This window comes from Oxyura jamaicensis, chromosome 5 (assembly GCF_011077185.1).
Source record: "Oxyura jamaicensis isolate SHBP4307 breed ruddy duck chromosome 5, BPBGC_Ojam_1.0, whole genome shotgun sequence".
NCBI lineage: Eukaryota > Metazoa > Chordata > Aves > Anseriformes > Anatidae > Oxyura > Oxyura jamaicensis.
Genome location: NC_048897.1, coordinates 58,207,813 through 58,231,321, shown reverse-complemented (window position 1 = coordinate 58,231,321; position 23,509 = coordinate 58,207,813). Strand labels below are relative to the sequence as shown.

General features: G+C 43.3%; 1 long non-coding RNA gene across 1 annotated transcript in view; it reads left to right on the top strand.

The window, feature by feature from the left end:
• LOC118168165 overlaps positions 1–23,509 on the top strand; it is a 94,841-nt gene that overhangs the window by 59,140 nt on the left and 12,192 nt on the right. The window contains exons 2-3 of the long non-coding RNA XR_004751397.1: positions 16,771–16,852; positions 23,395–23,509. This is a non-coding gene — a long non-coding RNA (uncharacterized LOC118168165). The remainder of the gene's footprint in view (positions 1–16,770; positions 16,853–23,394) is intronic.

The window sequence follows — 23,509 nt, the reverse complement described above, 5'->3', positions numbered from 1 at the left end:
TCTTTTTCACCCATCAGTTATATTTCTTTAAACTGTACCAATGGAATTAGCACAAATACAAAGACCTGTAGTCAGAGCTTGCACAATGTGCAGTTGTCGTGGCACTTCTAAAGCTGGCTCTGCTAGCAGCCGGTCAGCTACCATGGTTTATAACCTGCAAGGTCTTCCCCGCAAAGAGGAATGGATGTAGGCTGAAACCCTTGCTTTATTTTGAGCATGTATTTCCATTTAGATATTTTGCTGTGGAAATATAAGAGAGGAGAGCTTTTCAGGACCAGCTGCACTGAAATCAAAGAGCACTGAAGGAAGATAACTGCACATATAATTTACTTATATTTGTGAAAAATATTTGTGTTCACAGCTGTTAGAACCATTCTTCGGGCATTTTTCATACAGGAATGGCCTTGCAAGCTGAGGTTTTGCTATACTGATGCAAAGGTTGTGAATAATAATTTAATATGTAGATATATCTATTTTCTTTGCCGTTGATAAATGACCTTGTATTCCCCTTTCATCGGATTGTATCGCTACCCGTGTCGCAGGGTATTTTTAATGGAATGACAAGAGTAAGACTTTGTCACCTGTTAGTACAGGTAACAGGACTGTCTTCCTACTTGTATCAGGAGTCCTGAAAGGTGATCAGGGCTTTACGGGAATGAGCTTCTGTGGAACCAAAACCTGCCAGTTTTGTGTCATCTTGTGCCATTTGAAAGAAATCTAGCTGGTGTCAGAAAGGGAATGGGATGTTCATTGGTTCATATATATGAGAAACTTCATTGTGTTCTCCTGAACTGGCAAACTTGTGTTGGGTAAATCTGGCCTGCATTCCCTTCTACCCAGACATGTGAAGTATTATAAGCTGAAATGAAGGAAGCTGCAGTCCAGTGAATTTCTTCAGTGAGTGAGTTTAATGTGCTTTGAAATTGGGTCCTGTGGAAGTCATAATGTAGATGGCAGCAGGTCTTTTGTGATGTTTGCTGTTTGATAACAAAAACGGCAGCTCACTTTGCAGACAAAGCACAAGGCTCTGAACCGGTCTGCAGCTTGTTTTGGATAATCTGATTCTACATTTTCAGACATCCATTTTATTTGTTCAAAAACTACACCTGCGTGCATGCGCTATGGCATTGACGTCAGACTACCTATGGGCGAGTGACATGGATGAGCAGCCTGAAGTGGTCAGGGCAAAGGCTCCTAGACCCACATCAGCAGCAAGCTGTGGGTTTCTACTCAGGGCCACACCACGCGCCTGTGGCTCGTGGCAGCCCACGGGGGTGCTGAGGAGCCCCGTTGTGTCCCAGGTGTGCGGCCAGTGCAGAGCGGCTGCACGGCCCCACCTGCACAGCCCCTGCTCCCCGCCTCCCAGCTCAGCCCCGGTACCAGGCACAGGCATCCTTGCAGGATTCGCGGCAGCGCTGTGCTGCTGCTGCTGCTCCCAGCTGAAGCCCTGCTGTCAGCATGACCAGGACTGAATTGTAAGCGGATCTCCTTTAGAAACAAATGAAAAGGTTTTTATGTCAGAAGGACTTCCGTCTCCCGTTTTGATTTGATAGAGAGCTCTTCCCAAATGCGAGGAGCCAATTGGAATTAATTGTATACTATTTACAAAAAACTGAGCATCTTGAGGCTGGAATCATGAATTCCTTTGAGTGTGGAAATGCTTAGTACATCATAGGTCTAACAGGAAGCAAACAAACAAAAAGTAGTGATTATGGTGGGAGAAATGTCCCCAGAGCGTGCCTGCATCATTCTGCGTCCGCAAGTCATTTAGCTGAAACAGAGGCAACAGAAAGAGCAAACAGATGGTTTCCAGAATGATTAAAAAGCTCAGCTATGCTCCACTTTCTTCCTGATCATCCCTTTTTCCCCCTTTACTTCAGTCTATTAAGAATTGCAGCCAGTAGTATCTAGCTCCCTGCTGTATATACACCATGCCTCTTACCTCTGCAAACTTCCCCTTTGTTAACAGACAAACTCAAACTCATCATTTTTTTTTGTCAGCTTAGTAAAAATGGTTGCTAACCCTGACGACCTTTGGTAGGTTTCTCAACTTGGCCGTTACAGTAAGCAAAATACAAATGGCTTTAAACCAGGGCCCAGAAGAGCTTCAGCTGCTCTTTTACAGCAGATCAGTGTCAAAGGGCCAGAGCAGGATTAGGCATCCTGTGTCTCGTACTGTGGCTTGTGCAGCACGGTACTGCAGTCTCTGGGCACAGAACATGCTCTAGTCTTGTTATTTTCAATTTACCGTGCTTGACATCTTTCGTGGGAGAGTAAGGATTCCCCCTTTGTCTTCTTCTGAAGCCTTTGCTTTAAAGCGTTTTCAGTCCGACAGAAGCCTCAGACAAGGCAGAGGAATGTGCTCTGTAAAGCCCAGCAGTTGCCCAAGGAGTTGCCACTGCACAGCAATAACGAGACCTCAAGTTCAGAAACTCAGAAGCGAGTGTTTCCAGTTGCAAAGAACTGCAATCCTGGCACTTGGCCACCAGCCTGTTCCCGAGCTGTTTTCATTTGTGCTGAATGTCAAAAGAATTTGAGGATGTTTATTCCAGGTTTTTTGTTTTGTTTTGTTTTTCCTGAGTGAGCAAGTCCTGCCTGCGGGGCTTCATTTACATTCAGTACGTCTTTACTTTTTATTCTATAATTAGCGGAAAAGGGGTCTGTTAGTGAAAGAGGGGAAAGAAGAAAGGACTGAGCAGTGCAGCGTTCGCATGGATTAGAGATTTACTTTGGCAAAGGTCTTCATCATGACGTGTACGTGCATCACAGGTGTTTTCCCAAAGCATCTCGGCTGCCCAGACAAGATGTAATGGCAGCAGCTCATCTGCGTGCTCCATCCTGCTGGAGCAGGGCCAATATTTTCCTTAAACACAAAATAACTCTAAATATATAAAGATTTAAAAGGCTGCACTCTCTAATGTTTTCAATGACAAAAGCGATTCGGGGTTATCCTTATTTAGGCTGTCGGAGTTCATTTTGTCGTCGCAGAAGACACAATCTTGAAGCCCAAGAGACAGGCAGAGAAGACCCAGGGTGTGCTCAGAGCTTTCAGTTGAGTCACTTTTATCTTTAGCTCCTTGCCTGCAGAAGAGTGACAAAGCTCCTGCCTCCCTCCCATCCTTTTTAGATCAGATCTGCTGGGAGCAAGATCTCCTGGGCTGGGGAGTGTCTTTGACGGCTGTTGGCTGATGTTCATGTCGCTTGGGTCTGAGTGACCACCTCAATAGTTATCATAGATGGAAAGGTTAACAAGCAGCGTGTAAAGCTGAGAACACTGATAGGCTCGTCTTGTTGCTGCAAAAGTCTCTGAAATCCTTGAATGCGAATTTCCCTGGAAATTTGTATCGTGCTGGGAACGCTACTCCTGGTCTGTGGAAGTACAATTGCACTGACACGGGGCGGTGCGATGAGGTTGCCATATTGTAGCTGAAGCAAGCGCTGTTTGGTTGGCGTGTTGCTCTGGAGTCTGGAAGCAAAGTCAAGCAGACTCCTCTGCTCTTGAACAGGACCATTTGTAAAAGCCTGAGACGTTGGCGACTGCTTTCTGAATCTGTTCCAGCAATTACATCAACCACCAGTACATGCTTATGCATAAGAGTTTAATTGAGCTGATGAACTGGTTTAGTGATGGTGACATAGGTTATGAATTACTTGCAAACCATGATCTGAGGTTGCAGAAATCTTGTATGAGTACCAGGGTGTTTTTCCTGTGAAATTTTTGCAGCTCAGTATCTTCAGTTAATCTGTTTACTGCCGTGGGAGAGGTGATTCGAGGCATTGCCCAGGTGAGACAACACACGAAGTCACAACAGCCATCAGCAGCTGAGACTGAGACAGAGAATGCTTTTGTAGAAAGTCAGTATCAGTATTTACAAGGGTTTGGATTTTTTATGATGATCGTCATCGTGCTGTGGGCCTTGAAGTGGATATAGACAACTAAAAAGAGTTACTATCACCATCTTCACTGCTTAGTAGGCATTCATCTACAGCAAGCTCACCTAAACAGGACAGAGAGCAGAGGTGTGGTGTGGTAGGTGATTAACACATGGTGTTCATGGCAGTTTATGCGGAGGGTGATGGGAAGATGCCGACATTAGATGGAAGACTTGATTTGCCCTGTAGAAACTCTGCTGTTGGTTGTTGGCTACACAATGCAGTGAGCCAAGAGGAGCTCACTCGGGGACGGATGCGCTGCACAGCTCTAGCCAGGGCGTTCTCACGGCAGCAGAGCCGGGGTTAATCCAGCTGAGCAGATCATGGTCGTGCTCTGTGGTCTATGAAAGTCGTTTTGAGTCCCCATCCTCTGTTTTCAATGAACTTAGAAATCTGTACAATTAATTAGGACCTGAAACTGCAAATAGTATGTGAAATTGTACCCTGTGAAGTTGTCCTGCTGGCTTTGGGGGGTGGTTTTTCTGGGAAAGATGATAGCAGTGCACATGCTTATGTTGTTAGGACCTTTACCCTTCAATGAATAATGTATGGCTGCCCTGTAGTGATACTAAATTTCATGTCATTACTTGTTCTGTGTGTTTCAGATAACACATAATTGCAGTGTTGAGGGGAAACAATGGTTTGCTCTTTGCTTCAGCCCTTCAAATTCTGTCTTGCAACCCTAAGAAGAAGTGAGGTTTGTAGGTAAGAGGGAGAGTGAAATGGCAGACGAGGCTCCTTCCCGTGCGTGCCACGGCGATGTTCTGTATGCTCCTGAGGAACTAGCCGTCACGTCAGTAACTGCCCCACACCAGTCTTACTGGCGGGGCGATGCGGTTAGGAGCGCTGCTTGTGCAAGGAGAGGTTGAGGGGTGCACCCGAGAGATCCTGCTCGGACAGCATGAGTCAGCCTTGAAATGGAAAGATAAGAGAAAAAGAGAGAATAGCTCAATAAGCATTTGTTTCACTTTCAAGTGACAAAGAGTAGCAACTCTATGTGAGGGAACTGTAATAAATTCTCCTGAAATACTACAGGGTGTCAGCGGAAAGCATCCAGCATCTAAGAGGACAAGGCAGCTGTGGGAGCTCTTCCTGACAGATATGCAACAACTTAAGAGTTGGCAACGTGAGGTCTATGTGCAGTCATCAGCTTAGCTGCTGCTGGGGAAATAGCCTCTCCACTTTGGCATCTGGGCCCTGGGGTTGCTGGCCAAGAGTAAGACAATTTACTGCTGGAGTGGGGCTGCTTGCCAGACGGATAAGCCCCTCCGAACTGAGCTCAGACTTCCTGACGTCTCCCACTTCTGCCTGTGCTTAGCTAAGAGCTGTGGCTGGGACCTTGTTGGAGGACCCCGCGGCAGGAAATCCAATGCAGTGAGTGTAGCTGGTGCACGGGCAGGGGCATGCAACGTCCCAGCGTTCGCCCAACGTGGGCCCGCAACGGGGTCTTAGAGCTGGTATGTGCAGCACCTGCAGCACCTTCTGTGCTGCTGTGCACCTAATCCCTAACGTTTGGCTGCCCGATCTGCAAGGCTATTGAAGCCATAAGATATTCACTCTAATATTATTGTAATGGAGCATTAATCTATCATACATACACGTGTGTGTGTTTATGTGTGTATATATATATAAAAGTGTTGGGATTACTACATGTTTCACAGTTATTATCTGTTAGGATCATTCTGCAGAACAAGGAGGAAAGCAAACATACAAGCCATCTCCCTCCCTTTCAAAAAAAGTGCTCTGGAGCGGGACAGATTATCATGGCGTTTGTTTCGAAAGCTCCATCTTGTTTGAAGAAAGACTGCAAAACCAACTGCATCATACTCATTTTCTTCTTTCCAGGACACTCCTGGGATTTCAGTTTGTGGGAAGGCTATTATAACCCCGAGGCTTAAATCCCAAAGCCACTAATATTCTTTGGTCTGCTCTGCAGCTATAGCGTCCCAGTGGGTGGCTATCGGTCTGCAATGGAGAGTCAGAGCGGTGTGGCTTCTCCTCTTATTCCTGGCGTTTATGCGTGGCTTCTCCTGTTATTCCTGTCATTTTTGAAAGCAGCAGGTATTGAACTCCACCTCATGAGCTAGGACTTGGATCTGAGCATGCATTTTAACTCTGAGCACTGCTGAAAGCTTGCAAAGCATGCTTCTGTAAACCTGTGCTTGTTCTGTGATCTACACCTAGGGGCACCTCTCCTACTTCTTTGCACACCGCAGGTGAGCTAAACTGCAGACTGGCACTCTGCAGTCTGAACAAGTGAGCGAGCGGTTTGGTGCTCAGAGCTTCCGTTTTGCCTTGAGCTGCAAGTTTTCACAGCTTGTGTGCAATTGACTCGCTTCAGAACAAGTTTCAAGTGAAACGGGTTTAATTGCAGGTAAATCTGCAGCAGGCAAATGGAGATTTCTCAGCAGCCAGGCTCCGAGGTTGCTGCAGCATCATGAGGAATAAATCACCTTGCAGGCTAATAATAAATTCAGGGCTCTACTGGCAGATTTCTTCTCCTAGTTAAAACAGGGGAGCGCTAGAGACAGCTCTTAAATTGTACTCACCCTTGGCTGTAATGGAAAGCAAATAGCCTTCAACCTGATGCCACAAGGTGAAGAACCGAGGGGAGCTGTCAGGGCTTTATGCATGGGAAAAGACAGCGTGTATCTGCACTTGAGTTTTCAGGATAAAACCCTCACGTCTTGGATCCATACGCTGGCATACCTGCATGCTGTTATTTTGACTGGTTTGTACAGACCTGAGGACCTGGGTCCAAGTGAAATGTGACCCACTGTATTAAATTGGTCTGTGTCGTTCCCCAATTAGATATTTAAAGCAGGCAACAGACTTCATGCCAGGCATTTGATCTTCTGCAAATACTGCGGAGTTGTGCAACAGAAGGAAACAATCTCTGAAGATTGAAGCCTGATGGAGAAGAACAAAACAAAATAAAATTAAAGCTATTCCGTGTGATTTCTTTATAGCAAACGTTGCAATACCATTGCTCTCACTGCCAGTCACGGTCTTCCTCTAAAGCTCTTACAAGCTGAGATAAGTTATTTTAAGTAAGAATTCACGTTTGGCAGATAATACTGAACTATGGTTGCATAGAAAAAGCTTCAAGCATGCTGACATTTCACACCTGCTTCTGCATCTGACTACCACAACTGGCACCACGTAGCAATGTCAATACGGAGATGGTTTGCTTCTAGACTCTTCTGAGGCAAAGTTTAATAACTGTAAAATACAAATCAAGCCGTTCTTTGTTGTTGTTTTCTTTCTGTTCTCAGGAACATAAAACAAAGCCTGGCTAGCATATTACCGTAGCTAACAAAGAACAGCAGATAAGAAATATTGGATCAAACTCTTTTCTTCTATCTGATGTCAGGAGCTCAGTAAGCATGGAAAATTGAAAGGGATCTGTTAAAACAAATTCAGTCTTCCTTGCAGCTACCAAAAACAGTTCTTCGAGGCTGATGAACTGAATTCAGACTAACCCTTCGCAACATAACTGCAGAGCCAAAAGGTTGTAACTCACTGCTGTTACTGCAGGCACCACTGCCTCCCTCCCTGCCTCCCCCAGAACCTCAGCTTTGCTTCTCAGCACGTAATTTCCATGGCATTCTTTGGTGTCCCGAAGAAGATGAGCCTTACATACTCAGGATATGCAAGTGATTCTTTACGCTCTGCCCATTTTAAGGAAAGTGTAACTCTCAGCCATGATTGCTAAAGAAAACAGAAACATTTTAAAATCATGAGCTTGCATTTTCTTTCAGCCGCTCAGGTGGCTATGTTTTACAAGTCACCCAAGTAAACAGAAACTTTCTTATTCATAGAAGCTGCCTTCAAATTTGAAGGCAGGCCAATAAAAGAAGGAACTCCAATTTCTGTGACAGTCAAAGCTGTGCAAGTCTATGTTTATCTGTAAACTTTCTCTTTATTTATACATGTAATTTTTGCATTTTCTGCCAAAAGGTTGATAAATCCAGAATGGCCCTAGCTAAGTCCTCAAGGAGGACTTAAAAATAGTTAAGAGAGGAACTGTGGAAAAGAGGAATTTGCTAGCAGTGTAGCCCTTTTGTTGAGCACTGGAGCTCCGGGTAGAGGGGAGAAATCTCCCTTGGCTGCTGTGTGCGGACAGCAGGACAGGCTGCGTGCTGGGGGCCGCGGGGGAACCGGCTTAACCTTGTGCCAGAGGGATCCGTTATCACTGAAACCAGGGAGAATAAAGGTCTCTTTTGTTTTCAGCTAGCCACACCGCCCCAGCGGAGGAAGGTTTTATGGCTGGACCGGAGGGATAAGCTTTCATCCTAAAAGGGAAATTGCCACCAATCTGTCTGGGGAGGGGGAAGGTGATGGAGGGTGGGTGGCTGCAGAGAAGAAGGAGCCTCGTGTTCCTGCGCACAGCACGTCGGTAGCGTGGTTATTATCGTTGGGAAGAGTCTGTGTTATAAACGTCTGCCTTGAGATTTTGAAATGCGTTCACACCGATGTAATCACAGCAAACTCATCTGAACGACATTATCTGAGGCTCTGCATCCACGGAGAAAGGGTGTAGGAATGATTAAGTACCCAACGGTTCTCGTGAGTTATGTTTAAAATTGAAAATACTGCTTCTACATAGCGACGTACGTGGCTCATTTTGCAGACATATGGCTCATTCTCCGTGTGCTACATCACGAAAAATGTAGCTTGTAACAGTGCTGTGAAGCAAGATGTTTGTGATTATAAACACAAATTACTTAATTACATCAGTATTTGTTTCAAAGATAAATAAGCGGGAACCCGTGAACTATCTTCTGGTTAGGGACAACACCAAGATTGTGTTCTATATCTGTATTTATGAATGTGTGCGTGTATGTGTCCATGTATGTGTGTGTGTATGCATGTAGCGTTCCCAGACAGCAGGATGCAGGTGGCTCTTTCTGAGTCCCAAGAGCTCGATGTACATCCTGAAGGCGAGCAGATTTGAGGAGATGATTGGTGTGCGTCAGTTTTGTAAGACTGGGAAACCCTGCCAGCAGCGCAATCAGTTAGTAAAAACTGTCCGTGAGAAGCAGGTTGTGTAAAGCATAGCCACAGCTCTGCAGCTTTCTTTATGACAGGTATGATTTCATGGATTTTCCACATGTCACTCTCAAACCCAAATGAGCCCGTGGAGGACTGCTAACGAAACTGATCCCATTTTCCTGGAAAAGGCTGTTCCAGAAGCACTTGGTGCTGCCAACATTGGTGTCAGGAGGATCGTGAAGTAGGAAACATTTATTTGTAAGCATAACCAAGCCTTGCTTGCTGCAGGAGGGTTGCTCTGGGGGCTGGAAGGGTGGCAGGATAGTTCTTTGTCAGGTCACAGGCTTTGTTGTGGGATTACATGATGAGTGAAATGTGTTATGCACAGCCAAGCCTTGGGCATGCAGCACTTGGGACTGCCAGTCAAATCCCCTCTTGCTCTAACAGTGACGGTGCAAAGTGCCCTGGATTCAGCTCAGGAACAGGACAAATAAAAGGGCTGTGCTCAGGAGCAGCATGGGTTGTGGGTTGTAGTGCTCCCAAGGCATCCCTGCCAGCACCGTTCCCAGTGCAAGAGCTGCAGGGTTAGCCAAAGTGGGCTAGAAAGTCCCAGACCTTTGGAGTCTCCAAAAAGACACCAGAAATCTCTCAGGGAAGAAGACATCTGCTCTATCTCATCGTCTTGAGTTGTTACAGAAACCCCAGAGGAACTTCAGAGATTTGGCAGATAAGGTAGATAGGATGCAGCCAGACACGTTAGGACCAGAATGCAGTGCTGGGCCCTGGAGATAGGGGAAGGATTCAGAAAGAAGATACATCATTTCTTCAGATATGCCTCATCTCTCTTTTTCATTGCGTAATTCCTTGGTGAGCATTCCCTACGCTGGAAACTGTCAGTATCTCGAGGGTTAGTTGCCTTTCTCCTTTTGCTGGTGAAACACGCAGCCACAAGTAGAAGGTTGGGCATGCAGGTTACTCTAATAACAGCGAGTATTTCAACCCGTGGTAATGAACTTCAGTGTGAACCATTGTTTTCTGAAAGAGTCTGACTGCTTCGTGAGCCACAGGAGGATTTACATACAGGCACTAATGGTACTTAGGTCCTCTTTTCAGGATTGCACCTCAGCCAGTTAAACACAAGATGCCCATCCTCATGAGCTGCTGCAGAAATGGTTAATACGGAGGCCTAGAAGTAAAATCATTTTGATGTCTTTTTCAGTCATGTTTCTGATAAAACACTCCAAGTATTTTGTATGTGTAGTATTGTCCCTGTGCTGTTTAAGTGGGACCAGGAGACTGAAGTTAGCGAGGTGAAATCAAAGCACACAAAATTGCAGGCTAAAGTAAATCCAAGGCAGGAACTCTGTTCCTTTCCACAAAGCCAATCATTTTAATAGTGAATAGAAATATTTTCCTAGTGTTATTTGTATATCCAAATGAGGTCTGAACCTACAAGAGAAATGATGCTAGAGATTAGACTTGCATTATTGCCAGTATTTTCTCTTTACAGTTTTTGTAAGTATCTTTTAAGGCTGGTTATTTTAGTAGAACTCTTAAGACTGTCCTTAGGCAGAAATACCCGAACCAAAGATACATCTTATGTTCCGTATACTTAGAATATTATATTGTTATAATATAATGTATATATTCTACCAAGTCAGGAATCTGTGCAAGCAATCTAAACGAAATAAAGAGCTGCTGAGCAACCAAACAGATCTGTTCTTCTAGCACCAACAAATATCTTGACAAGAACGTTTCATTGCAAGTTTAGAGGGAAAAAAAATCCTTTACAGAAGCAAGAACAAAAAGATCAGATGGTTTTGTGTTATGTTTTAAACAGACTAAGTGGACAAAACATTATCTAGCAAATTAGCGCTTGGTTCCTGTTGTTTGGTAATAAGGGATTTGGTGTTAGAATCGTGGCTTGACTGATCAAACAAGACCTGGAAAAGCTCCTTGGCAAAGATTACTCTAGGAACTTGGCCCGTGTACAGTGAAAATACACTACAGATGTATAAATTATGCAGGTTAGGACAGTGCTGGTCAAAACCTTCCATACTGGAGTCACGTGGGAAAGAAAGTCTAGACATCGCAGATTAACTTACTTCATCTAAAATCATGCAAGCTAGAAATTGCCTAAAGCCACATCTGCATGAGTACACATATAGGATTTTGTAACCAATTATGTTTACTAGATTTTCAAAGAGAGAACAACCAAAGGATTTTACCAAATTGCTCTACTGGTAAAGCTTACGTATAATTTTAGTTATGGTATGTACGACTTTTTAGGTAACCAACAAATTAAGATAACCAGGCAGAAAAAGTCTATATTTTATTACAAAAAGCAGCCTGCAAATAAGTGCAAATTGCTATGATTCTCCATTTATTCATTAATTTATGTTTTGTAGCTTCAAATAAACTTAATCAAACAAGAATCCAAATTGCTAATTATTATCACACGAGGCCAAATCGGATAATGGATTTCTCTAACAATTTTAGTCAAGGACATAGGCTTTTCTGCTGGGGAAGCAAAATCAGGGTGAGAAATTCCCTATATTTCTTGAGAAATATAGGGAACTGTGTATGGAGCTATGGTCATTTGTGGGAAGCAGGAAAAATTGTAGGGTTGGTAGTGATTTACATATAGTATGAATCCATAATACATTGCCTACAGGTTTCTCAGAGATTTGGAGATGAGTCTTCTTGGTTGTGCCCCTTTTGATAGTTGTGGATACGGACTCTGAGGTTATGCGATGCCTGTGCCCAGTTCAGACAGTCGGGTCCTGATGGCCCTTTTTGGACCCACATGCTCAGACCCAACTGGAAACTGCAAAGGGTCCAGAGAATCTGCCAAGTAACCAAGCTGTTCAGGCATCGCAGCAGACTGTAGGGAGAAGAGAGCAAGAACTGCCAAATCTGCTTGAAAGTCCCATGAGTCCGTCTGTGCTCTGTCTGCTGAGGAAGAGGCTTACCTGGACAGCTGAAAACTGCCTTGCATTTGGACATAGTCTAGGAACCACATATGGACAGCAAGGCTGTGAAATGGCTTGGTCAGCTGCCAGCGTGAGAGCGCTATAGATGGGAACTGTGCTGGCAGTAGCTCTATTGTGAGGCAGCTATTTCGGAAGATTGCAACAGTTTTTCCAGGTACCATCTCTTTGCTTCCTTCTGCCATCTCCCCCTGCCCTCGGGATGCAAACTCTCCACTCCGGCGTGCTCAACACAAGTATGCGTATCAAAGGCTTCAAGCATTACATCTAAACCTTCCTGTGTGGTCTCAGCTCTTGCAGGCGATGCTAATGTTAGTCACTGCTGTAGCCCTTTTTCTCAGAGCTTCTCTGGTGGCTTTCATCCTCTCCAGCAAGCTCATTTCAGCCAGCTGCTCCTAGGAGCTCTGGAGGGAGCCAGCATCTGCCAGGGCACTCTTCAGTGGGTAAAGCCACCTGCTTAGCTGCAACAGCCTCTAAGCCTGAGTTTTGAAATTAATAGTCTGTGAGAACTGATGAGCTTTTGCTGGCCAGGCCAGCGCACATTGATTGGAAGTGTCTTCAAACAAGTTGGTGCAGACTGTGTCCAGCCCTGAGCTCCACTTCTGTTTCACAGCAAACAGAAAATCTCTCTCTCTGCATTAAACTTTCAAAACACTCCATGCTACCTGAAGAATAATCTCTTTCATCCTAAAGTATGGTGTTTGCCGGCTTCCAGCTGATCTGGAGTCCATAAATCCAGATATGAAACTGTTTACATGTCTGGACTAAAGCTGCATTTTTAATTGAGAGATTTCACCAGCAGTTATGATGGATATACCAAATTTTGACCAAACTTCTGGAACCGAAGTACACTGATGCCTGTCTTGGGTGGCAAATGAACACAGGACAAAAAGGCAGAAGAGTAAAAGAGTGTGGGGGGTGATGTATGCAAGAGATGGCATTGTCTCTCAGAATGCAGCAGAGAAAGAGATTCCTCCAGTACTTTTCTGCTTTTTAATTAATAAAAAAGTAAAAGACTCATCTCACTATACTGACCACACAAACAAGGCCACTTCTGCCATCAGTTAAATCAGATATTGCAAGTTTGTGGTATAGATCTTGATATTTTAGCTGTAATATTGCATATTGAGGCTCAGCTTGGTTTTCTGTAAAGCCAGCCTGGGGAACAACACATTTGAGTGCATAGGGACTTTGTTCCTGGGAAAAGTTATTAAATGTTATGAAGCTTAAATGTTTTGGTTGCTAGTACATCCTTAGATTAAACGTTTGTTCAACTGGAATTGAAATATTTGTGAGAAGGTATTTCACAGAAGATAGTGAACGTTCACATTTAGATTCTAAGTCAGTTGAGGTAGGGAGAACCTAACTTACAACACACCCAGAGGTGTCCCGTGTGAGGCAAAAAGGATCTGATTTTTCAAGTTCATGTACTTTCAAGATGAAGTCCAGGTTGTCAAGTCAAGCAGTTGGAAAATAAGAACTAACAGACGTCATTTTCCAGTTGGTATTCTGGCCAACTGCAGCTCCCCTTCCAGGCACCTCCTGGCCCCGCGGCAGGCACCAGTCTGTGTGGCACTAGTTCCCCTAGAGACAATACTTGATGGGATTAACCTTTGGCATTCCTCCCCAGTGCCACCCTGGTTTCCCCACGGGTCGTGGTGATGAGCATCCACGATGTGTTAGCCAGAGGCACGCTGTGCTGGTCAGTTCCTGGGCTTTTCCTCTGCTCATCAAAATAGGTTGGGTGAGCTCAGCGGGAACCTGGACCACACTCCCCGTCAGCCCTCTGGCTTATAGAAACCAGCTCCATATCGTGGGGGATAACAGTGGCATATAATTCTTTTCATAAGCTGCTCGACCTTCATTGCTGAACTGTTTCAGTCCTTGGCCTGTGGTGTTTTACTGGGAGAGTGTTCAAGAACTTTTCTTCTCTGATGGCTCATTTCCATCCAGTTTATGTCTATTTGCTACATGTATGTGTGTATATATAGTCATTTAGCTTAAATGGTTCTCATATGTTCCTAATGTTTAGCTCATCGTGTATTTATGGAAAGCAGCTATATTGCTTCTCAGGCTTTATTTTACTAAGCTTAATGCATCGAGTGTCTTCCAGTCCCCCATAAAGCAGACTGCTCTGTTCTTGTGCACTTTGACATAATCTTGCTTTAGTAAGAAATGACTGTTAACTCACTTCAAGATAAACTCCAGCTAATACTTTAACAATCACGCTAATACTTCTTTGTTTCCGTCCAAAATATCTTGGTCGAAATACACCAGGCTCCATTCTGATTCTTCCACAGCTGCATTAGAGTGGTTTAGTTATCCTGTGATCGAGTAATACTCAAAGCATTTTCTCTCCTTCTGCCATTTAATTTGCCGAGTTCCAAGCTCAAGGCAGAAATCCTTGCTCTCGGTTCCAGAGTACTTGTTCTTGCCAAATTTCATCTTATTTCTGTTACAGTTTGCAAGTGATAAATTCTTGATCCAGTCTGTATTGACTATGCCTTCCAGTTTTAGGGCACTACCGTATTTTGTTAATATCCTTGATGTCTTTGTGCCAAAATCACTAACGAAAATATTAGTTCCAAGAGCAGTTCCTGAAGAACTCAATAAATCATCTTGTTCAAGTTGGATAACCTTAGTTTATTACACCACACGGACCTGTGGATCTGCTACCGCCCCCTAGCAGCTCTTAAATATTTCTGGAGAGGGCGACTTGTCTAGAGTTACATACGGTTTGTTGATGACTCCAACGTAACTAAGATTTTACCCCTAAAAGCATTTCCTTAAAATGACCAATTTAGAAAAATCCTATCAATGCAGAACTTTTTTTTTTGAGACCATTGAGACAGGATAACAATGCTGAAGCCATGAGGAACAGCATTCACCAACCAAATGTTATTTGTAGTTGAAATCTGCCGTTCTTCTAAGTATGTTTAGATCCTCCAATACTTAATCCTTTCATCATGAATCTCAAAACTTTCCCCAGCTCTGCTTAGTGCACGCGAGAGGTATGTCAAGGATCATGAAAAATTACAGTGTTTTGATAATCTCACTTGGGTTTGAATTTCAGTTTTCAGGTCGATTGAAACTTAGCTTAAAATTCAGAGAACATGAATTCATGAGCCGCTTTCAGCTGCTTGCCTGGCTATGCAATGTGCTTTCTCCCTCTTCTTTTCATTGAGAACCAAAATGCACGGTAAAAGGAAGGGGTTTTGACATAAGTCTTTCTCCACACTTGAAATAAGTTAGTCATGCTACCTCCTGCCAAAATGAGAGGGTCACAGCAACGATCTTTGCAAAAACTGATCTGCATCATCTCAGGACGGAGGGAGGGGATGAAGCATATCAGTGCTTCATGTATCTTCTATCTTTATAGAAAATAATTGTACGGAATAATCAATAAATCATAAAAAAAAAGAGGAACTTTAGTTTTTATCCGAAAATAATGAATGTACTTTAGAGTATTAAAGGCATGTGCCAGTCTAAGTGGGTCTGAAAATGACCTACCTCAAATCTGAAATGTTATCTCCACCTCTAAAGAGTGCAATAATATGTGAGCTCTATGCTCCATTTAATTCTAAAGGATGAGCTGTCCTTAAAAATCCTTTTAATTCCAATTCTTTATTTAAATTTTGGTTATGATTTTGTTGCCTGGCAAGTGAGTCTTAGACAAAAACTTGTTTTGTGTTAAGTTCAAAGTACATGCAAGTTTGTGTTTTCTGATCATGTACGTTGCTTTGATGGTAACTGGCAGCCATTACTGTCAGATTTGGGATCATGGGATAGCCATTGCCGGCACCAAAAGATGTGTTTGTAAACCGCAAGATCTCCATATTATAGTTTCTCTTATTTCTTTTTCATATTCTGGATGGCTACAAGGAAAGCTGTAATCAAAGGATGAAATACAGCATAGCAGTCTTATCTTAGAAATGTAAACATACTTGATCGTATTTAGCATAATCTGATATTCAGGAAACAATTTATTTGTATGAGTATTGGATTTTGAGAGCAAGTTTGCCCTGTGTAGAAGACCAGCATAAAAGTTAGGCAACGCTTGAGTGCCATTTTGGCCTTTGAAATGGAAACTTAATGGGTGTCCAGCCCCTGGGTACCCAGGGAGAGGTCTGGGCACTGGGAGCAGAGCCGGAACGTGGATGCTTTAAGCAGAAGCTCTGGAAACTGACCAAAAAACAGTCTGCCTTTGAGGAGTGCTCTCTCCATAAAGCTAGATACTTTCTTATGTGAGAGGTGATTTAATAAAACCTGATCCCCTGTAAAATTGTTCATAATATATTTTGAGGTGTCTGCCTTTCATAGCTGTATCTTGCAAAAGAAGGTGTACAGTCAGGTTAAGGAAAGGATTACACAACCCAGCCCCTCGAGCAGCAAAGGACCAGCCTCGGAGATAAGAAATTCCCTTCTGGAGCAACCTGAGAAGCCGGATTTCAAGCCCATGCAAAAGTTTTCCTCGTGTTTAGCTCGAGTTAAATCAAACCAATTCCAATTCTTTTTTTTTTTTTTTAACAAGGCAGCTCTTCCAGCTGCTCACTGGAGTTCTCATTCGTGTCCGTGTTGTTGCTAGTGAGTAAGAGTTGTTCGTAGTGTCTGCATCTCAATTGGGAATGCGTCCCCTAGCACTGGGGAACAGCTCTTCTGGGATCCAGAAGCCCCTACCTTGGTGTCAGTGAAAACTTGCTGAAACTGAAACACTCCAACAAAACATAGCTAAACAGTCTTTTACTGGATATTTTTGTCTGATTCTTTTCCTGTGTTCACGTTTGTGTCTGAATTCCCTATGGCTAGTCTACCACAATGTTGTTTTAAGTGTTACTCTCTCTCTGAATTGCAGTTACATCCAGGAGACTCAACTATGTCCATAAGCTCAGACAGCACTAGAGATGGTCTCTGGACCAGGAACTGGACCCCATAAGGTGAGACCTTTGTAATACCTGATCAAGATACATATAATCCCGTATGGTTTTCTAATACCTTGCTGCCGATAACCTAAATTTTAACATTAGGTCATGAGTTCAAAAGCATGAGATAAACTGTTCCTACGGTCATTTGTTCAAAAAGGTGCTAAGGAGCACCCACGAGCTCTCAAAATATTACATACACAAAATGAAGTGGCTTGCATGCAGGTATAGAGTAAATCAATGGCAGAGCCAGGAAAACATCAGGTTAGGGAAAACTGAGGGATTCCTAACTCATGTTGTCTCTACCACTGGCCGTGATCAGGCAGGACAGGCAAAGTTCCTTTTCACCTGCAAACCCCTGCAAGGTCGAGTGAGGGAGACATCCACTCGGTAAATTATGACAGTGTAAGTATCAAGGAAGATAAACAACCGATTGTCCTACGCAGTACATTTTGGTAGTCTGGGAAAAAGCGTAGACTTTCATCACCAAAACTGGTACACGGTGATCGTGCACAGCTCAGAATTGTGGGAATGCAAGATTTTCATTCTTAAATAAGAAAGGTAGGAAGGAAAACTTATGCACGTGACTGTTAACTGGGGAAATATTTCACTATAATCTAATCTAGGACTACAAAAAAAAAAAAAAGTGTCTGTGATGGCTCAGGGTGATAACAGATTTTGGCCCCCAGACCATCTTTCCCCTTGGGCTTTGCAGAGCTTTATGGCCTCCAGTCCCAGTGCTGCTTAAGTGAGCTTACAAGAAGAGAAGAGATAATGCTGTCATTTTCCAATTCTTTTTAACTTGCCTTCTGTTAACTGGTAGGGATAAGTGCCTTCGTAAGCAGAGGCATATATGGAGATCCACATTTAAGCTAAGGACATGTATAAAGGCCAGGAACCAGGCTGTATGCTCTTCTTAGCATCAAGCAAGATGCCTTGATTTCATCACATGGCATCTGTTTTATTTCTTCTCTACTATTAGTTCGCTACAGCAGTAAACACGAAGATGAAAATGATACATGTCACTGCAATTTCAGTTATGAGTAGCATATAGCGATCGGTATGAGCGTTTTGCAAAATCCTTTCCATGGGCCTTTTCACGATGTGGAAACTGGTCTTGGAGCAGATCTGCCTATTGCCAGTGAGCCACTGGCAAAGCTTTCGCAACCTGAAGGGCTGCCGCTAAATCACTCATCTACATTAAAAGCCATTGACATCTTTGAGATAATGTTTTCTTTCTGTCTGGTTTTTCATAAAATAAAAAGCTTAGCCATGGCATGTTGGAAATACAATGAATGCAATTTAGTTTAGACCCTGTGATTAAAGCTAATTTGATTCAGAATATGCTGTTTATACTGGTTAATTGCTCCAATATGTAAAGAGAATCGATACCTTCTGACTGAGGCAAACAATAGCAAATCTCATTCTGTGTCTGGAAAAGAGCAGGAGAAAGGTTATAAACTGAATCACACCTCAGATGTGATTGCACAAGTATGTATTACTCACATGTTACCATTTTTAATGTACTTTTGTAGAAAATCCCATCATTAAATAAATTTTGCTCTTCTTTTGCAAAAGAAATTGTTACATACACACAAAAAAGACAAAAATAATAGCACCATAAGACAAAAATAATAGCACCATAGTTGCTCTTCATTTCATAATATAAAGAAGTTTATGCTTAACCTAGAGCACTTTGTTGGATTTAAATCCTCATGTTACTGACTTGCTGAAGGATGGGCCGGATCAGCAGAGAAGGATCATTTACAGACTCCTGAATCTTTACCATTAGCAACAGAGGGTAAACACAAACATGAAAATAAATGTTGCTGTGAGTACATTCAACACTGCCTTTTTAACTTCTTACAGAGCTGCTTTCCATGTCAGACTTTCCAAAGGAAAGAGCTGTGCTAGATCAGCAAGTCTGCTAGGCAGAGGCTCTGCATCTATATATGGATGCAGAAAGAAACTTGAGCCACGGGAGGCTCGAATGCTGATACTTCGCAGCGATGAATTAGCAGGAGCTAATTGAGCTTATTCTGTGAATTAGTGCAACCAGAGATTCGAGTCAGAATTGTTTGATTTGAGACGAAACTGAAATTGAGCCGAGCGCCTGGGGAGCCCGGGCAGGGCACGGGGGCTGCCCCTTCCCTCCTCTTCCCTCCCAGCCCTGCATCTCCGCACAGCGCTAAAAGCAAACCTGCTCGCTGAGGGGCCGCGACCGCTTTGCAGAGGGCTGAAAATACATTTTAAAAGTAACAGCTCAGAAAGAGATGGGTTCCTCTCTGCAAGCGCCACGGACTGTTTAGACACATAATTAATGTAGTCTTGCACTTATGGAAACTTGGCCTTTCTGCTTGGGATGTTTTTGGCTGAGGGTGTGTTCTTGCTTCTTTTTTTTAAGGAAGGAATGGCTGGTTATTTATTACTGAGTGAAACGGCAAGCGCTATTAATATGGTAGTGCTGACAGAGAAGGCATTTTCCCAGTTTGCTGTTCTTTTTTCTCTTTCCCTTGAAATGGTTGTTCTCTTTCCATAAACAGATGCAAATAGACCGAATGTTTCCTGCAGAAGAAGGCAGCGAGAACAAAGTAGCAAACAGCAGGGCTATCTTGTTGATGAAAAGACATATTTTATTGTACATCTTCAGACATCAGAGCAAAAAAAAAAAAAATGCACCCAGACGAGAACCGTCTGTGTAAAGGTGTTTGCCTGCACTCAATTTTAAGCAGTGCTATGCTGTATAAAGATGACACGTATTCAGAGGTGAATGGATGAACTGGAAAGTTTTTTGACTCCTCTGGCCCAGCTATACCGTTTCAAGCTAGTTTTGAGCTCTGAGCCTCGCAGCTACAAAGCCCTTTTGTGAGTATGAGTCTCAGCAGTGCTACCCTGCCTGGAGAGCGAGTGCTCTGCAGGAGATGGTGTTGCTGTCTGGGGCCTGAGCAGATCAGAGTCTGAACATACCCAAATTGCTAGAATTTGCCAAGCTTAAGAAAAAATAAGAGTTTGGGGATATGTATCTTTGAAGAATCTTTTGGCCAAATGTCTGAAATTTGGGAGACTAGCCCTACCCAGAGCACACCAAACAACGCATACCAAATCTCAGGGCAAACTGAGTTCAAGTCCCTTAAAAGCAAAAATACTTTGCAATCCCTGACTGGCAAAGCTGCCACAACTGGGTCAGACATGCTGGGAAAACTGAGCACGACCATTTCTCACTGCTATGAGAAGAATGATATTACCTCAACCTGGCATCTTCCATTGATTTTTGTGCTGGATGCCCACGGAAGCTCTGTCCTTCCTAGCTGATACTTTTGACACAGGATTTTGTCATGCCCTTTTTTTTTTTTCCTGATATGAAGAAAATGTCAAATAGTTCAGACTGTATTCCTTCAGTTTATCCCCGCTTCCTATCCCAGGAGCACTGGAACTGTGAATCTGTTAGAAGCTACCTAGAGTTGCAGAAATATATGGAGGTATGGTGATAACTGCAAGGAAAAAAGCGAGACCAGACTGTTGCAGAAAAGTGCTGCTGTTAAAGTAAGCTTGTGAGTCTATAATGAATTATATTATGCAACCACAGCCTACAGCTTTATTTCCTGGTCACATGAGCATGAAGCCACAGTATGGTAATTCAAAACATTGGTCAGAGACAAGAAAGAATTGGTGAAGGAAATATAATATTTTAGACTAAACCGTTAAACAAGATAAAGAAAGTAGTGGTCTCCTAAAAGGGAAATATATATATATATATATAAAACTCCTTGTATATATATATATTTATATATATATATATAAACTTCTTGTTTTTCATGTATATATATATGAAAAACAAGAAGCAGATAGTTCCCATTGGAAAAATTGACAGAAGACTTCATTTCTTTGGTTTGAGGAAAAGGCATAAATGTTTCTGAAGTCTATCTAAACAGGAGTTCCTTTAGATCTGATGATTTAGTGTACGTGTTCTTCTGGGCAGAAACTGTCATTTTTTGTCGTTTGCCCGGAACTTACTGCTGCAGAGTCTTACTCACAAGCAGAACTTGCTATGCAAAGAAAATAAGAAATGGCAACGGGAGGGTAAGAATTTTACCCGCCAACCTGATGAATGTCAGTCTGTTCTTCACGTTTCACATAACCAGCACTTACGTATACACAAGGCTTCAGCTGGTTGGGACTTGACATGCTCCCTTTTGTGCCCGGTAACGGTAAGGCTGCAGCTGTGCTCGCACAGAATCGGAGGGGATTGCACACCCAGGCAGCAGGAGGTTGCAAAATCAGAAGCTCTATGGAAGAGACAAGTATAAGTAAAGCAGAAGGGTTGGCTACTAACAGAAATAAATCCTAAACAGTTGCATTTACAGGTTTCCTAGACACCTTTGTTTCCAAATCCAGCAAATTTCTCCCTGTAGATAAACCATCTTATTTTGGTGTACAGTATTATGCTAAAATGGAAACCTCTTAAACTAATATATTCATAATGGTTAATGAATCTCTTCTCATTTCCCCTATATACAAGTGGAAAGTACCAGGGAAATAATTGTGTTCAGCAGTGTTTTGGAAAAAGCAAATGTGCCCGGTTTCAGAAGTGGTCTCAGCCCTTTCTCAGAGCCAGTCTGAAGCACGGTGAGATGGTTTTTCGCTTGTTAACTGCTTGAGCTGTTGTTAACAATTGCCTTGTTCCTCTCAGGTATTTTGTTTTAAAGGGCTTAAAAGCTGAAAGCTCTGGGGTTTTAACTGAAAAGATTTTGGGGGTTTCAGCTTTTCAGTATCCTTGTGCTGGCCGGGTGAGTTATGTGGGAATTTAATTTTCCTCTGGGTTCTGTGGAAGCCTTCTGTAAATGGTTTTAACTTACCAGACTGATTTCTTCAGTCTGCCTGATTCCTCAGTGTGTGCTCTCCATAAAGGCTGCCTGGGCTTTTATCACCTCATCATTGCTCCTAGCTCACTGATAACAGCTGGCGATAAAGGAAATCTCCATGTAGGCTAAAGTTCCCATGCCTCTGTCGTACAAGCTGCTCTCATTTTTCTCTCACAGTGGCCGTGATTAAAAAAATGAACAGATGGAATACAACGTGCTTAACCTTGCCCTTGCTATCATCCCCACGGGGTATTTCCAGGGAGGCTGTTTTAAGAGATTCCAGGCTAGGTTGTGCTTTACCCTTTTTACCCTGTGTTGGGACAGAACCTTGCTTTAAGTTTGCAGGGGTATTTCCAGTCGTATTAATGTCAGCAGCACTGGGGTAGCTGGGCAGCCGCAGGAGCTAGCTGTAAAGCAGCCAGCTCAATAACTGTTTGCTAGCAGCACGGCCTCTGCAGCACAGACCTCGCTGCAATCTGCAGCGTCATGGGTGAAGCTAGGTAAACACTTGGGTGCTTATCTTGACCTGAAATATGGCCACAAACAGCTGCTATCAGTACCCGAGATAACGCGAGGCTAGAAGCTACGCCTGTATATGGCAGCCTGGTGCTTTCTGACTGCTGGCAAAGACAGCAGCAATCCCAAAGATTTCCCCAGCATAGAGCCCAAATCTCACTTATCAGCTAACGGCATCCAGCTTCCAAGGTTATCATTCCGATGACTCCCCCAAGGACTCGTACTTATACCTTCAGCGGGCAATTAGTTGGAAGGGCTTGTCTCGCTGACCTCTTGATGGCAGTATTTTATTTTATTTTATTTTATTTTATTTTATTTTTTGCTTTAAACTGATGTTTCTTCCCTAACGCCTCCAAGTTCTCAGAAATTGCTGGATTCGTGCCACTACGTCCATCATTTCCAAATGCAATTATATGTTTCATTTCAGGCAGCACTCAGGATCACGGAGAAATTTGCCATATTTACAGACTATAAAAGCAATTTCAGGACAGCTTCCCACTGCTGTCTAGGAAGAGCAAGTGTCCAAGAAAAATACAGCAAGAATTGTATGGCTTCATCTTTGTTAGCTCATATCCTAGATGCGGTTGATGTGGAGCATGCTGTTGCACCTAAACAACGATGAGGTCCATACAACTGAGATCCTTTCTTTTTCCAGAGGCACATACTTAACTGTCATAGAACAATTCTTGTTATTAAGGAGAATTACAAAATAGTCATTTGGGGAAAGTAAGCAAGCGGATCTCGTTCTGGGGCAACAGCTGCATGTCATATGTTCACTGTTGTTCAGGGAGAAAGCGACCTAGCAATTCAGAGGATAAAAAACTGTAAAAATAGTGAATCTCACCCCAGTCTCACCTGGAAGCCACTGCATTTTCCCCTTGGGCAAATTCAAAGAGGAAGGAGGCCACTGCTTCTCGGTGGCCTCCAGCAGTAAACCTTATCTTGAGTGAGTGCCGGCATTAGCTTCGTGCCAGGCAGGGTTTCAGCACTGAACCCACCTGCCATGGACCACTTATGGCAGAATGGACTTTCTGGGCTGTGTTTTTATGTCTAATGCTGAGTACTGCAACTGCAGACTTTCAGCACTCCTGTTTTCCTTCCCATTGCACAGACTTGTGGAAACAGCGTTTATTGGGAACAACAACAAAAAATCCTAACCAATCGGCATCTTTTGCACAGGTGATACTCACATCAAGGAGCAGATCTTTTCAAGAGGATGGTCAATTGCTCTCTGGATGGTGATGGGAGACTCCACTGCCAAGGTCCTTGGAAGAGCATCTTGTGGCCCGATCAG